Raw genomic sequence first — 11,847 nt, forward strand, 5'->3', positions numbered from 1 at the left:
AGCTACTGCAAAAACATGGTCATAGCCCAATCGAACAGCTATAGCGTGCTCAGCAAACCAACAATAGGGAACCCAGGATATCCCACTGACATGAAGCACATCGAAGTGGAATACCGTCACATGGCTCTGGATGAGAAGCTCAACCCACCATTTTGGAGCCAACAGCTGTGGCATCCTACATATACTCAAGTGTGACCTTGTAGTCAGGACCCACAAACCCAGTCAAGACCAAGACCAGAGCACAACGAGACTTCAAGGGATGTTGAGTCATGACTGAAACCAAACAGCACTGACACATTTTGCTTTGTTAATCCGAAGGTAGGTACATACAGATCAACACCAGAATCAAATTCCTTTGAAGTTAGTTCAGCTCCTACTAACCCTGGAAGGTTTAGTGAAATATGTCTGCACTGTCTTTTCCCCCCTCATCTCTGATATGAATAAGGTTTATTAATGGGCACAAGGGCAGCATTCATGAAACACAGACAGAGACCAGTCTGGAGTACTTTGACACTACTAAAATGTGATGAGTGATAACTTGTCTTACTTGTTAATATTTGTTTAATGTTATGTGACACACTTTGCTCACCTTTAGAGTGTCCACATTGTATGTGTCCCAAAGTACAATTTGGCTGGAAGAAATTGAGCTGTTGTGCATCACATGTAAGTGGAGGCTTTAGTTTAGCAGGAATTATCCAGCTATATAAAGTGAGGGAGGGATACAGATAGTGTATGAGCTGCATCAATCACGCTTGCACCTTTCTTTATGTTGTAACAGTGGTGAAAAATACACTGTTTTCTTGACTGATAGTGAGATCTACATATTCCCTCTAGTGCATGGCAAGTGAACACCAGCCAGTCCCATCAGAGCAGATGGATCATCAAGTGTAGCTCAAACGTGCTTCATGCTAGAGGGAGTAACACTCACATATTCGAACCAGCCAAGGTGAAACTTGTCTGCTGCAGCTGCTTTAAGTGATGCAGTTTTGCCATCTTAAGTGGTACCTTCAGTCAGGCAGTCATGGAGGGGTCGTCCTAAACGGCACCATTAAAACTTTTCTTCATGTTCTCATGGCACAATTCCCTAAATGTGATTGGGTTCCGCACTCTGAACTCGGTCATGACCACTCCAAACGTCTTGACTTTATTCATCAGGTAGGCTTATCGACCAACATGGATAACCTGCATTGGTCAATTACACGCACCTTGACACTCTGGAATTACAGCTCCCCAAGGTAGAAAATCAGCACTGGTGTTCTGAAGCAGCCTCTTATGATATCATAGTTTAGCTGAAGATGTTAGCAGCACGGACCGACACCTCCAGGTAATGTGTGGGTGTTCTGCAGCAGCGCCTCCGTCACCTCCTGAGAGGTCGTGCTCTTCTAACCTCCACCACTGAGGCGGCTGCATTTTCCCATTCTGGACTGTGTGTCACCCCGCTGTGTCTGCCAAACATTCCCGCTCTCCCACTCCTGCCCCTCCACCTACATGACTGACCCCCCTCTCTGATAAACTTGGAGTTCATCCCTTTCACTGATTAGTTTGCTGGCAGAGTGAAAGCCAGTGTCTGCTGTGCCATGTCACCCCATGCTGGCCTTACCTGTGTGTGAATGAATCAGCAGGTGTCTGGCACAATGTCCACCGTGAAACTGAAACCATTATTTATACACAGCTATGTGTGAACCCGGCCATGTTTTCATCCCAGACTGAATGATTTACAGCTGGGAAGGCCAGTTAATTTTCCACATGAGAAACCAGGACGTCCACGTAACTGTGCCAGCCTGGTATTATTTCATTAAAGAACATAAATGACATATATCACACAATGAAAATAAACACACATGGAGGAAATATATTAATCTTTTCATACATGAAGAAATAAATAAAAATCAAATAAAAAAATTATCATCCCTATTCATTTGAAATCAGGTTCCAAATTGAATTATATTCCAAGCTTAAACTTCATCTCATTGCACTTATGTGCAAACATACAATTGCAGTTCTGTCCTGGGGACTTATTGACTAGTTGTCTAATCAAATTGGCCATCAATAGATAACACTATACATTTCAAAATAAATGTATTTGAGTTGTTGAAGTTCACGTGTGGTTATTTAGAAACAATGTTCATTCAATTAGAAAGCACTGAAATGGAATCATTCTTTCTGTCTTTTTGGTATATTTCCCTCTTCATCAATTCACCTCCATGTGTGTCTATGGACTGAGGGAGGAAACTAGAGTGCCAGAAGGCAACAAACCAAAGCACAGGGAGAACATAGAACTCCCACCCAGGTTCAACCTTCATGCTGGATACTCTGTGACGGCGCTCCCCTGGTGTGACAGCATCGACCTGTAACCCAAGCAAGAACAAACCAAAGAGAAGATTTGAATCAAAAAGACTTCATTTCTAGAAAATGTTGACACAATAGTGGCAGTTTTCAATCATGCGGTGACTGGTCATGGACGTTTAAAGAGCCGGCCATGATGCATGTCTTCCGTGGTGTGAGTGAAGTCGATAAAAAAAGAGTGTCACTGTTTACGCAGCGCAAAAATCAAAACATTTCTTCTTGTTTCCTTTTCATATTCTCACTGCCAAAGCTGTTTTTCAGGGATCTGCACTTTATGTTTGTCCCGTGTGTTTGTTTATCAAGCCACAGTTAGAGCCACGGGAGTGTGAAATAACAAGCACAAGGGGGATTTCGTGCCTTTACAGAGCTGAAAAGATGTGTTTTCGGTTGACACGGCTCTGTCCGTTTCTATCTTGTTGTTTACCTCGCTCATAGACTAGCCATTTGCCAAACTCCATGTACAATTTAACAGCATCATTATATATGGGTTCCCACGGGTGCAGTGTGTTGCGCTTCACTGATGTGCTACCTCTGCTCCGTTTTATCAATAGCCCATCATTAGAAAAAGACAAACAGACCCCTTCCTTTTTGGGGCACAGACAGAAAATCAATGTCAGGTTACCCATGAGAACCGAATTAGCTCCACACTTGTGCGCTGTTAAAACAGAGGCGGGTTTGTGAGTGAAAATGCATGAGAGACACCTTCCACGCTGATAAAGTGTCAGGGGGGTGAGGAGTAAACACACAAGTGACACTTATGGTGTAGCACGCCTCACACCCCACTATATGCTTTGGCAGACTTGATTTGAACTTTATCATCATGTCAGCGCAGCATTTCTCACTGAGGGGCAATACGTCCTGTCACATAAGCTTTCTTATCTCTGGAATACCTTCAAGGATATTTGGATGCAGTGGAAACAAAAACAGCCTTTTGTTTTGCTGGAACTCAGAATACAGCCCAGCTTGTGTAAATGAATCTCATTTGTTTCAGGTCTTACGGTCATTGAATGAACAGCAATCGCATTTTAAAATAGTTCATAGCAGATTTATGCTTTAAGTTGGATTTGTGTTTATCAGGGTGGAAGTGCTCCAGGGATGATCACCATTTTTTGTGCTTCTATCTGAAGGTTTTTGAATCTTTCATTTTCAAGCTATCAATTTCATTTAGTCTCTTTCTCCTTCAAATATAATGTTGTGCGATGAGGAGCACCTGGATTTGGTGCACTGAATAGAGCTCCTTGTGAAAGAAGGTTTGCATGTGATTATAATTTGGATCTATTAATTACATTTGAGCACATCCACAGCCTGAAGAGAGAGACAGCAAAAAAAAAAAGTCCAAGTTGTGAGCTCAACCAAAATTATGGGAAGAGCATACACAGAAAGAGTCTCTCCTTGAACCACAAACATACTGTACATGCCCTTCCATCTGCAATTATTCTTACATTTTGGGACTTTCCAGATTGATTATTAGAATTGAAAACCTGAATTCAACAAAGATTTCTTTGGAGGAAACTGGGTTTCGAGTCAAAATAAAATGTTAAGTTTATTATATTTTACTACCATAATTCCGGTTTAATACATTGTGGGATACTGCAGCCTCCGGCTATTTTGCCTTTTTCATTTCATACCAGGTCCACTATTAGCTGATGGATGTCACACAATAAGCGTGGTGTTCAGTCTGCAGCTGACTGGCTCAGCTTTCATCATCTTACCAGGTTCAATTCACATTCACGTGTGATGGTCCTGCCTACTGCGGTGAAGAAGATGCTTGCTATCGTAGAGACGCTGAACCGTCTTGCCATGTTAAAGGACCACTGTATTCATATGGTGTGGCCCCTGTGCCGTGCTTTTGTGTTTTAGATGGTTAAGACGGTTTGGAAGTAACATGTAAGTGGGAGAAAAATAATATTACATAAAAAATATCACAGAAAATTGTCATTTTAACAAATTTGTCGACTCAAAGAAACTCACATGAACAAATAGTGCCAAAAAATGATTCCGTGTCAGAGCTAGTTCAGTTGTGACTAACACACATGCCTGTAAAAACAAGAGCGGAATATTTATCCAAACTCGAGTGCACAGTGTGACCTGAAATGGCTCTGACTCAAAAGGTCTCTCGCCGGAAATTCTTCGCATTCAACAGAAAAAAAAGTAAAATCCTTTTCTATAACCTGTGAGAGTGACACTCGCAAATGTGCACCGTGGACACCGTGGCAAGTCCAGACGCAGATAGTCAGAGGGTATAAAAGGACCTTCTCACGACGAACTTTGAGGAAATGTCAGCCTTTTATGCTGTTGAGAAGACCTATTTCATATCTATTACAGCAGGCATTCTGTGTCCGATATTTCAGATTTGTGTCCTACCGCACAGCAAATCCTCTGCCAATCTTCCGCCCTTAAGAATCTCTGCCAGCCCCAGTGCATCACTCCCCCTACCTTCTCTCTCCCCCTTTTGAAGTGACAGAACAAACCGCGACCTATTAGGATTAAGGCTTTCAAAAGATCTTTGAAGCCGTTCAAGGTTCCCTTAAACTGGCGAATGACAATATGAGACATGTGGCAGCAGATGCTGAATGGAGTGATTGCTAGTCCTCCTCAGGGAGGTCTGCTGCCACACAAACACACAGACGTGACTCAAAACACACACACCAACACAACATTCAGTACCTTCTCTTCACCAAGGTGGTAAATGAAACAGTAGTGTTGGACAGTACACAAGAGTGGGTGTGCTTCAGAGGGGCTTTGGCACAATTATAATATGGAAAAGATGACCTTCTAGAGTTAGTTGCTTAAATAGTGAATTCAACCCTGTATTGGAACCATTGCACTTGTTTATGAGTGAAGGAAGGATGGAGTCTGATATCGATCGGTGCAGCATCTGCAGTCATGGGGATGAAGAAAGAGCTGAGCTGAAAGACTTCCTGCTCTCACCAATGGCACCGAGCTTTGAGCAGGTGCAAAGAGACCAAAACGGTAAATACAAGCAGAAGGAGTCGTCTCCACAAGACTCTCCTTTGTGGGGAGAGGCACAGTCAAGAATGATCGCAGAAGGATCATGTCATCACAGATGGCAACCATGTTAGGCTGTCCAAAAAGATGTGCAAACTCAAAGAGTTTCTGCCTTGGGTCCTGTCTGAGCTCTCTATAGTGGTGATGAAGGAGAACGTTGGGATTGTGTTGAAGGAAAGAAGAAGCTCCCAGCCTTGAGACCTGTACAAAGCAAACTGTCAGAGTGACTACCTAGTAAAAAGCATCATATGACACAAGAAGCAGAAACGTGAAGGATGGGAAATGATATGTGAGGAGTGCAATAACACCCGGATGTTGTAGGAGCCCACTTGTACAAGCCAACCACTGTGCATTCCTGCATGCCAACGACAATTTTCTGTCTCCTCAGCGCATAATGTTGGAACCGTTTATCTTGCAGAAAAAATTAACAGAGTTCAAGGTGACTCACTTTTCAGCCTGAGGATTCTCAAAAGCAGAGAGGAATTTATATCTGTATTGGATTCTATTGACATCTCGTGTCTACAGAATGATGGAATTCTGCACTGATGCAGAGAAGAGTACATTAAATATAGATGGCGTACATAAACCTACCCTATACACTTAACTTCCTTCACACAGCGTGCAAATATTGCTGCACATCTCCCACTATCAACGAGAATTAAGCTTTCTTCTATCTAATCACTCCTCTGAATACGCCTTATCACACCTGCCTCGCCCCCTGAGCTCGCCAAGGACGGATATCTAATATTCAAACCGGGTGATTCCCGCAGAAACTTATCATAACAAATTTCCCTCGCGATGCTATTTAGATATTCACTGACTGTTTCCAGCCGTGTCTGGGGTTAATCATGACCCGGTGTGAGATGTCACTGAGAGAGATAGCTGGTCGGAGGAGAGATGAAACCCTGGGGCTCGCAGGGTGATGGCTCCTCTGAGCGTGTGAGAGAGACAAGTTTTCAGGGAGCTGCCATTATAGAGCACATATTGATCTACCATGGCATCTTATCTGTGTGACTTTAGATTAAAATGCTCAACATTGGCTCTTCCCCTCTTGCTGCCTGACTGTGGCCTTTCTGTAACACTCAGTGGAGCGGCTCTAATCTCTCCAAGAAGGAGTGCGAGTTGAGCTGGCAGGAAAATTCTGAACGTGGGGTAAAAACGGCACGTTTAAAAGAGCAAAAAAAAAAAAAAGGGGTACACTCTTTGTCAGGGTGTCCACTCTTTGGACATCATGCCTCTCTGACTCGGCCTGATGGACGGCATGGATTGAATAAAAGGGTTTTCTGACATCTGATTGAAGACAAGCTTCGCCAGCTCAACGTGCCTGACTCCCTCTGCTGATGGATTACAGACTTCCTGACCTGCCAAAGTCACTGCTTGCGGTCTTGTCTCTGACACTCGGACCCTCAACATCGGGTCTTCTCAGGGCTGTGTACTGTCTATAGCTATCCCTGTACACCAACTACTGCACCTCCAGCCACCAGTCCGTGAAGCTGATCAAGTTTGCGGATGACACTACCATCATTGGGCTCATCTCAGATGGAGTAGTCGGCTTACAGGAGGGAGCTGGAGCAGCTGGTGTCCTGGTGGGGCCACAACAACCTGCAGCTGAACGCCCCGAAGACATTGGAGATGATAGTGAACTTTCCCTCACTGCTCCTCCGTTCCCTCTCATGTTGACTGGACTCTCATGTTGGTGCTTCCTGAGAACCACCATCACCGAGGAAGTGGGAGCCAACCATCAGGTCCTTCATCATGAAGACCCAGCAGAGAATGTTCTTCTTGCACCTACGAAAACTACAACTGCCAACAAAGTTGCTGGTGGAGTTCTACACCGCATCAACATCAACATCAAGTGTGTGTCCAATTGTGCGTTCTGCTCAGAAGGTGATCGGTTGCAGACTGCCACCTCTTCATGACCTGTATGTCTCCAGGACCCAGAGACGTGCAGGTCGGATCAGAGCTGACCCTTCTCACCCAGGTCATGGACTGTTTGTCCCTCCTCCTTCTGGCAGGAGCCTACGGTCGATCCAGACTAGAACCTCCAAACTATTTCTACTGCACATGCATATGGTCAACCGCTGTGTGTTTTATGTGTCGTATTGCTATGCTTTAATTTTGTTCACAAGTGTGTGTTTAGTGTAGTCTGTCCCTCTAGGATTTCGCAGACTTTCTTACAAATTGTTGTGGCCAAAATGCCTGATTTTGAGGCAAAATTGCGATCATTTATGGTTGTGGAACAACATGACGGGAAATAAAGACCTCGTAAATGTGCTTTTACAAAATGCATTTCAAGCGCAAACAACACACAAAACAAATAAATGTCAGCCATGTTAGTTTACGTCTGCATAGTGCAGTGTTCGGGTGACAGAGCGCTGCACTAGTGAATTCCACTTTTTAGTTCTGTGTATTATATATTTAAAGAATTGGAATTTAGAGATTGATGAATCTATTCTGAATTGTTCTCGTCAGAATCGCGACCCTTGACAGCAACATTTGAGAGTAAATGTGAGCGTGAGCGGTGTCTCACCTGACTTCATCTCAATAAGGTGGGTGGGAATACGATGACACGCATGCTGCGTAGAGTGGTGGTCATAATGAGACTAGAGCGATCTGTGGATTTTCCGGCATTGCTGCAATAATTGGACAAAATTGCAGCGCTTCATAGGGATTGGTTAAAATTGCGATATAGGGATAACTTGAAAAGACCCCAGAATAATACAATTAAAATATATATATATGCAAAAAAAAACATTTGCAAGCAGGAAGTCTTTATCTTCATCTGAGGAGGCATGCATGTCTGTCTTGGATCAATAATCCCAGTATTCCAGGGTTTATTGAGACATGTTTATGCCTGTTACAGAGGTCCCTAATAGACTGGATACAGAGGGAAAATCTTGCCTGAGCCACTTTGTCCCAAAGGAATCATGCTCTAAACTACCAGCACACCAACTGCAGCTAAAATGATGAAGTTGTGAGTGGCTAAATAAAGGAAGCATCAAAACGGTTGCTCTACTGTCCTTAACATAGAACATAGAATTATGAAATGCTTGGGAATATTTCAGTCGATGCAAACTGGCCTCCGCAATACTAATGCTTTCTTTTTCCTCAGGCTCCATTTTCTTCGTCCAAACAATAGGCTTTTGTAATGTGTTTATTCCTCATGTGGGAGATGGCTGAGACTCAGTGGTCTTGTTTAATGTCTTTTCCAAAGAATGCCAGGAGGAGAGTCGAGGCTTTTACGAGGAATAAAAGGCTAGAAAGCCTGGACAGACAGACTCCAGGGCTTCGACAGTGGCCAAGCAATCGTTTGTTTTTCAAAGTGTTTCTATATGGCGGATGTGCACGGAAGCCCCTCCACCTCCCCTGTCGATTCACAGTCAAATGCTGCATTGAGAATAGGGGTTGCACCTGTTCGAGCAGCCCACAAGAGCAGGACCAGGGAGATATTGAGCCGGCTTTGTGGGCATCGGAGTCAAAACAAAGCTGTCAGCCATTCATCTTTGATGATCATTGATGAGGAAACTGGTCGGTCTCAACAGGGCATTGTTCCCTACAAGTGTCGCCCATTGAGAGCCAGAAAGCCACGCTTGTTTTTAGTCCCAGACGGGTGGAACTCATTTTAAAAGACTTAATGGCGCATTTAACTGCTGTGTTTTGGAACATTGCTTCTTGAAGTCGCTGGCTTTCTCGACGGCTCAAATCTGATCAGGCAACACTGGTGGCTTTGTATGTACAATTAACACAGTTTCTGCCAAGTTTGCAAACACACTACTGCAGTTCATCTTTTTTTAGTGTGAACAGTTACAGTTAGTATAGATCAGTTTCACTGAAAGATTACGGAAAACCAAAGCACAACACACAGTCTCTAAGGGATAACTTTTAGCTCTTGACTAAGGGTAAGTGACTACTAACTAGAATAGAGGGACAGCTCATGTGGAGTGAGTTTCTTACTATACAAAGTAAGGGAGGCCAGATGGACAGGAATTATACTGTTGGACCAAGAATACTGGCGAGGGAAGCAGTAAGACAAGAGAGCTTGAAAAAGAAAAGGAACATAGAGGGGACAGATTTGATGACTTGACAAAGATAAAGTCAAATTTCAATAATATTTAGTTTTCATATACCACCATGAATTATGTTGTCATGCAAATGTGTGTGATGCTTGGTAGCGGTGACTGTCAGCTTATGATCTAGTCAGGGGAACCAGCGCTCTAAACAAGCGGTGCTCAGTTTGTCAATAGCGTTCTCAAAAGTGCTATCTTGTATGTAGACATCCCCAATTGTTTTGTCAACCTGATACCTCGATCACAGGCCGGGAAAGTTTTGATACTGCTGCCTCTGTCGGCCATTGGATAGGTTGCTAACACAGGTTTCATGTATAACTTTAGACAGCTCAATCATCGCATCCCGTCCTCACTCCTAAGGTGTAATATATTGGCATTGAAAAAGTGGACTTTTGTGTACTATATGTCATGACTGCAAAGCTAAGGTGACCCAAGAGCAGATGACTTTGAACTCACAGAGGACTCGGACAAGCGAGGTTAACAGTTAATCACAAGATTTATTACAAAGCACTAAATAATACAGAGACAGAAATCTAAACTGAAGGTGATGATGCCAGAAGCGGAGTGCGGAGAACAAACACGAACGGAGGGGATAAACCTGAAACAGAAAGCAGGTGTAAGAAATACAAGCCTGAAAACGGGGACAACTAAGAAACACTCGGATATAACTCTGACGAGGCTAATACAAGAGAAGGTACCATAAGAACAAAAGACGATCATCTGGCAGCACATGCTGGCTCTCCAGGTGTATAAATCTCTGCAGAGGCCATCAGTCGAATGAGAACCAGCTGCGCTGCCATTAAGCTGAAGGGGGTGAGAAAGCAAACAGGAAAACATGAACCGGAACACATGAAGTGACACAGTAAAAGCACGAATCATGACACTATACTGACGAAAAAGGCACCTGTCATGTGTTTTAATGGGCTGCAAAAATCTTTTCCTTTCGTATTGGTCGGATGGCGTGGATCGTGCATCGTGCGGGGCTGCAACACACGATGCACCCTAACCCCAGCCTCCATCTTTCTTTTCATGTCGCGCTGCCAATGCGTCATGCTACGCTGAAGGCTGACTTTTTCATCAGTATAGGATGCAAAAGGCCACTTTCCAACGTTAATATATGGCGCCATGTAAGGATGGGTTGATAATTATTGCAGCGTAGTGAAAACTGTGTTCTGTGCCACTGTCCCATATTCTTTAAAGTTGCCCTGCCTCGACCTGCACTTTCCACACATCACCGACTTTGTTTTCATCATTAATCAGTCTCGATGCTGGGCCGCGTTTTCTAAACTTGTTCAGAAGTGATGTTACACCAGTACACAGAAACCACTGACCTATCTACTGCCCTGCTGCACCTGCAGCTTATACACCTGTGTGGCTTTCTTTTTAAACTCAGGGGGTGCAGCTTCTATTCAGGTGCATTCAATGGTCCGTAAATTTCGGTAGTTAACAGTGAATTTTGTGATGTCAAGAAGGAGATGAGTGCATTTGGCTGCCATCATGTCTTCCTCCACGGTGCTCCTCTCCACTCACTTTGTCATAAAAACCTGGATTGCTTTCCTAAAGTGCATTTATCATGCTATTGTTCAGCTAATCACATCCTCTCCAACGATTTCAGGATGTGACAAGATAAGATAGCGAATATTAATGTCATATCGCCCCATCTCAAATTATGCGCAGATGGATGTGGCGGGCATCTTGGGAGGAAATCAATTTGAAGCACTTCCATTTTGTGTTTTCTTGACAAGAAAAACAGCAATTTTCTTTGTTATCTACCTGAAATCCTATTAGAAGCAGGTTAATTTGGTGGCAGCCATTTCAAAACGTTTTCCTATCGTCACATCAGCTAGTGTCTTTGAGTGCTCTCTGTTTGCAAGGTGTCGCTGTTTAAATTGAATATGATGTCAGATAGCGCTTCTGTTTGACGGCGATCTTGCATATCGCCTCAGAAAAGTGAAAGAAGGTATATAATTAAAAATACTAATCAGTTGATAACATGTACTTCTTGTCTTTAGTAATATGCTAACGCTTGTTTCCAATTCTTGTTTCACAATTACGTTGATGCTCTTGACAAAGAGGTTTAATTCCTTATTATGACCCAGTGTTGCTTCTCGACAAGTTTCACTTCTGGGGCCATTATGATTCAATATGGGTTTCCATCACAGGGGCACAATGAAATCTGACTTAAACGATAAAACAAATATTTCACTAGCACTTGTTGTGAGCCACCATCCATCCAAACTATGCAGTAAAACGTGTCCAAAATCAGTTGTGTGATGGACACTACTTCTTTTCTGTGATGTTGGTTTCAAAGTTACATACTCACTTTATATGCTCACTAAAATCACTCTCAACTCACATTTAATGTGAATAATCCCATTGTAATAAGAGACGTAAAATTTGTATTAAATGGCAATCAAAATTCAAC

The sequence above is a fragment of the Synchiropus splendidus genome, chromosome 16, assembly GCF_027744825.2.
Source record: "Synchiropus splendidus isolate RoL2022-P1 chromosome 16, RoL_Sspl_1.0, whole genome shotgun sequence".
Taxonomy (NCBI): Eukaryota; Metazoa; Chordata; class Actinopteri; order Syngnathiformes; family Callionymidae; genus Synchiropus; species Synchiropus splendidus.